We start from the raw sequence: 6,018 nt of genomic DNA on the forward strand, positions 1-6,018 counted from the left end.
TCTACATTATCTCTCAGTTATAAAAGAGCTTCAATACTTTTTGTTTTGCAGTAATTAAGACTTCTGAATACATTTAATAAGGAAGTTTGATCCTGCAGGGAAAAGATTTCATAAGCGTAGAAGAGTGGACTTCCTTGGCAGTTTGCTTCTCATGAGAAAGCAGACAAAACAGAAAACAATACGTGTTTAACAAAGTAGCAATATACTGTCCTCAAAGAAAACTAGAGATACTCCAACATCTTGACAAATCTGATGTTTTTGTTGTTCTTGGGACTGACTGTCTCTCTCTTCTTTACAACGTACATCAAAAGATTAAAGGTGTTTCCTAATGTGGAGTAATCTCTCTCACATAGGAAGGTTTTCTGCTTTTAATAAGACTATTGCATCTCATCTCCCAACTAAATTAAACTCCATTAGATTTACTCTTATAACCTGGCTACATTATGCCTCCCAAAGTTCTTTGTTTACACAAATGCTCTTAACATCAGGGGTGGTGTCTTTTTCCATCAGGAAGCACTGGCAGAACTACAGTGGAAATCAGCTTATCACTTTCCCACCCTAACACCTCATTAAAGCAAAAGCTGAATAAATCAGTCATCCCCAAATTTGGGAAATCAGAAGGTCAGGGGTAATTCTTTTATATCCAAAGAGCTTTTAACATTCTCTCTACTTGCCATCAGAGTGCCTGGCCATTCATTGAAAGAGCAGTCCTTCAGTACTACACTGGGATAAAAAGAGAGAGAACATTGTTCTTGGTTGGTCAGTGTGCGAATGATGTATATAGTAGCCTCTCTTTTTGAAAAATCAAATGTAATTAACATTTAAAAACAGGAAAGCTGGAAGAGGGAAATCTGGGAAGGTGGCCAGTTTGTACAGCATGATTCCCCTCATTTACTTTTGCCTCTGGTAGACTGTCAGAGGTTAAAGAGCTGTAACAGTGTGGTCCTGATACTGACCCCTTTTCAAACATATCAGCTGTGTATTATTGCTTAACTATACAGGGATATTCTTTTTCACCTCCCTGTAATTTAAATAAGTCACTGGCCATTAGTCCTAGTCACAATAGGATACCTGTAACACACTATATAGATAAAATATGTATCTCATACTTTTGCTCTGTTCAGCATCTGGCTCTCCTCATTCCTCAACTTCTCCTTTCTTACAGAAGTTATACAGTAGACTGATAGTTCATCAAGTGGGCAGGCACCACGTCATTATGGACTGTATTATGCAACCCTTCCATAGTTTGTGGATTACTAACACTGGGCTATTCTTGGATTCCTAATTTTTCTACGTTTGATCATTACATCTTTTGAGCCAATAATGGATTGACTCTATGTGAGCGATACTGGTCTGAGTTTGCAGCCAGAAGAGACCACTCTTTTGACTTCCTGTATATCACAGGCCACCAATACCACCCAGAGGAGCAAATAACCATCTTTAGCTAGCTTATCTGCAGCATCCTACCAAAAGGACTCTAAATAGAAAGTGTGACTGTTAATAACCTGCCACAGATATTGGAACATGACAGCAATCATCCCCATCTGCAGAAGTCATTACAGTCCTACCAATTTACCACAAGACAGAATGCAATGGAATAACTCGCTGGACAAGAGAGAGCAAATAAACTGGAGGTGGAAACTCAATAACTATTTCAAAAAATGAATATTAAATAATAAACAAACGTAAATGTTGAGTTATTTGAATTACAATAGTGGCTAGAAATCCCAGTGGAGACTGGGTTCCACTGCATTAAGCTCTGTACAAACACACAGTAAGAGACAACCCCTGCTGCAGAGAGCTTACAGTCTAAATAGATGAGACAGACACAGTGTGAAAGGGACTGTGATGTGACTTGCCCACATCACATAGTAGGGCAATGCAGAGCCAGGAAGAGACCCCATGTCTCCTGAGTGTGAATCCAGTACCCTACCCATTGAGATATGGTGTCTCTCACATTCCTGGAAATTCAAATAGTCAAATTGTCTACTGGAGCCCCGTTCCCCAGCACTCCTTGAGGAAAAGGAACCTCACAGCGCACACAGCAACAACAACATGCTAAACATCTCAGCTGACAGCACAGAAAGAGGTGCTGGCATGCCTTATTAATGCCTAAACTAAAGCAACATGATCAACTCAAATACCACTGCACAAAAGTCATAGTATCAAATGGCAAACAGCATCCTACTTACTCTACCTAGAATATACACTGCTTGCTGCATCCAAGCAACTTCATAACATACCGCCAGAACTCTTAAAAACAATAGTTTAGGGCACCAAACCAAAAGGAAACAATAGCAGAGTTAATCACAGCAGCAGCATATCGAAACAGTGACAGAAAATCAAGCCCTAACAATGAACAAGCAGCCATGCAGAACAAACAAATAAAACTAACATGACAGACATTGTTATATTAATGAAAAACCAAGAGATAACCTGAACAGTGGGGCTCATTGTCACATCTCCAACATCCATTCAAACTTGAAGATTTTGACCAAGATGATGCAGCTGATGCTGGAGATTATTATCCAGCTGCTATGTCTTGTCTAGTGGCCAGTTTGATTTCAAGGGATTTTTTTCGATTGAAAAAAATAAATAAATAGTTTTACTCACCCCCTCATGCTGGTATAAATTTAAGGCAGCAGCAGAGTTACAAAAAAAAAAAAAAAAAATAACCAAACACAAGCCCTTCATTCTAGTGTTCGACATTTGGGTCCAAATGATTCACCTCATCACTCCTGACAGCAACATGTGCCAAAAGTCAGTGGGTCACTTTCCCAAGCTAATCATTAGAATGTGGAGTGAGCTTAACTGGTTGAGGTCATCAGTTTTGCCCACTTCTTGTTCTGAGTCACGCTTCCACAGCAGCTCCCTCTCTTTCTATTTCACAGCCTTTATTCAGGTCATTTCAGGTTTAAGACTCTTTGCAGCTACATGGCTGCCAAGAGCGCTGTTCGCATGTCAGAATATTCTCTGAGCACAATCCATGTTCTAGATTCTTAGAGAACTTATATGGCCCACATTATTGCAATATCAGAGCACTTCACAATCTTTAATGTATTTATCCTCACAACACTCCTGTGAGGTAGCGAAGTGCTATTATCCTCATTTTGGAACTGAGGCAGAGAAATTAAATTACTTATGGTAAAATAGGAAGTCTGTAGTGGAGCAAGGAAATGAACCAGAACTTGGAGACCCAGGTCTTCTGAGTCCCAAGTTATCACTTTAACCACTGGATCATCTTTCCTCATTACATTTCTCTCTCTCTAGCCTCTCTCTGTACTGACCATGTTGTCACCGGACAAGATTGAGACAGACATTAACCAGGGCCCTGGCTAATTACATATATTTGAAGGAGATTAAAAGTCCTGGTTCTGGATCTTTATTAGGTGTTACAGAATAAGTGGGTCATAAAGAACAAGGCTGATCTAGCATTCTTATTCTGTGGCTATTCAAATAAGGAAAAGATTGACCGTCAACGATCAGAAGAACATTGTGAAAGGGAGTCACTGGGAATAAAAGTAATGTTGAGTGATGATTCTAAAAATACTATAATAAGGGTGCTGTCTAAAGTATACCAGGAATGTCATATAGTCTATGTGGGAACAACTGACACCAAGAAAGACAGACTTGCTGTGACACTGCTTCGCCTGAGGGATCTGGGAAGAGAAGTGAAGAGGGAAGTGCTTCTTGTGCAAGCAAAGAAAGGAGAGGAATGATCACTGAAGACCAGCTGCGTGGTGGGTTGGTAAAGAAGAGTCCATACATATAGCATCAGAACAACTTCTGTTTTGAAAAGCGGTTTGGATTAGATGTCTCCACTGAAATAGAAGAGGCACTCACCACCTAGGTTTAAAGATGGCAGGACTTGTTAAGTGGCCTTTAAATCGCGTGTATAAAGAAAAAGGAAACTTTTGCCTAACTCAAAAGATCTGGTATGTATTTCCAACATACAAATAAAGCAGAAGATGGAACTGGTTCTTGAAACATCAGGAAGGAAAAGCTAAAATGTCTTTACACAAATGCAAGCTACATGAGAAAGTAGCCTTACTAGTGGACTGATATTATCCAGTGCATATAATGGAGATGGTGGGATGATTCTCATAGCCGAAATGTAAATAGAGATATATAAGAAAAGAAGAAGAGGTGGAGGAATAGCGCTACTGGTCAGAAATAATTATATTTGAAAAGTTGTGGCCAATTAGGGAGGTATTGGAAGATGGAAGAAAAACAAAAAACTTTAAAAAAGGAAAGACTATTATCAATGATCTATGTAACAGAGAGCATCTAACACGATATTGAAATCTGCAGATGAAATTAAATTGGAAGGAGATGCAGATACCAATCAAGACTCATGAATAATACTACAACAGTGCCTAAAGAGATTAGAAACCTGGGCAGGAAATAATTAGATGCAACTTCTAAAAATGAAAGGTAATTCATCTGGGGAAAAATAATAAAAAACCCCAACATAGTTGGGTGGGAGAAACCTGGGAAGCAACCATGTTGGAAGAGATCTTTAGGCAATAGTGTACAGCAAATTAGATATGAATCTACAATGCACCAAGCACTAAATGGCTGGTCCTGGGGATCTGGCCCATTAGCTCCATCAGGTAGCTCAGATGTGCATCTCAATCTATTATTATGGCTGAGATTTAGGGGAAAAAACCCTGTTCACCTGTTCTGTATAAAACTCAGGTCATCATGGATGATGTGCACAAATTAATATTTTTTGAAACAAACATTATACTAGTGTAGTACAGTTAGAATGGATACATTTCAGGCTTACTTAAACTCGTCACTGGTTGCCGGTCAACAAAATTGCCTTGCATCACTTTTGACATTAATATGTTACCTCTTGTTTTGTTCTTTGTGTACATGTTAAATTACTTCCATAGGTTTTCCATATTTACACAAATACATCATAGGATTCTTATTGTCACTTTAAACTACTTGGCACTTAGGAGAAGGAGTACAATTTCTATATTTTTTTTATTGTATGAAACATTTTGTATTGTACGGTTTGAATGCTGCCCAAACTCTTTATTTGGCTTTGCAGGATTCAACTTTTTCTAACAGGAGGAAAGGGAGTTGCCAACATATGGGAGCTGGTAATGAGAACTGATGGAGCCTTTGCCGGAGTCACCATGGCATGGGTGTGCTGCTTCCAGTGGGAATATCTAGAAAAGGCTCAGATTTGCCACTGAGAACCAACAACAGGAGCCACCTCCACTTCATGGAGATATCACCTCAGGAGAGAACCATTTCCACCAGAGGAAGAAGTTGAAGACGCCACTGCTACTGGAGGGAGCTGCCAGAGGAGCGAGTATAGAGGTAAGAGTTGCATCAGGGGAAGCAGACTTACCCAATGACTCCGAAGGGATGGGCAGAAAGAGAATGAAGTTGAGATTGGGGACAAAGCCCTGAAGCCATGAATGGCATAGGAGATTGGGGGAGAAAGATTGGCTGTAGCTCCATTTGGTTCCCAGCTCAGAAAAAGGTTGCTGAAGGAGGCAGAGGGAAGGAGGAGGCTGAGCCCTGTAAGATGCCTCAGGCAGCAGCCAAGCAGCTTAGAGGAGAAATGGAATATAGGAAGGGGTTGAGGAGAACTGATTTTGACTGTGGGCAAGAAAATGATCTTATTTGTCTGGGTGTGAGGGGATGTGACTGAATTTGTTGGAAACAAGATCAGTGAGCAAAAGGGAAGGGGAATTAATTTTGTGTGGGTGGGAAACTGAGGACAAAGATGATGGGAGAAGAGGGGAAAAGAAGAAGCCAGTGTGACTGAAAAGAAGCCAGTGTAACTGGGAGAGCTGGCTGTCTTTGAGAAAGCCTTCCTCATAAGAGGTGGCCCGCCCTCTGAAGAGGTTTGAGAACCACTGCTGTATTTTAATCACCCTGAAGTTCATAAAGAGAGGATTGGAGACTGAAAAGAAAAATTCAGATAGCAGCAGAGTCTAGCTTTGTTTCTAAAAGCCAAATCTGGTTCTGTGGATACTGACAATACTAATGGCCAAA

The sequence above is a fragment of the Malaclemys terrapin genome, chromosome 5 (genome assembly GCF_027887155.1).
Source record: "Malaclemys terrapin pileata isolate rMalTer1 chromosome 5, rMalTer1.hap1, whole genome shotgun sequence".
Lineage (NCBI taxonomy): Eukaryota > Metazoa > Chordata > Testudines > Emydidae > Malaclemys > Malaclemys terrapin.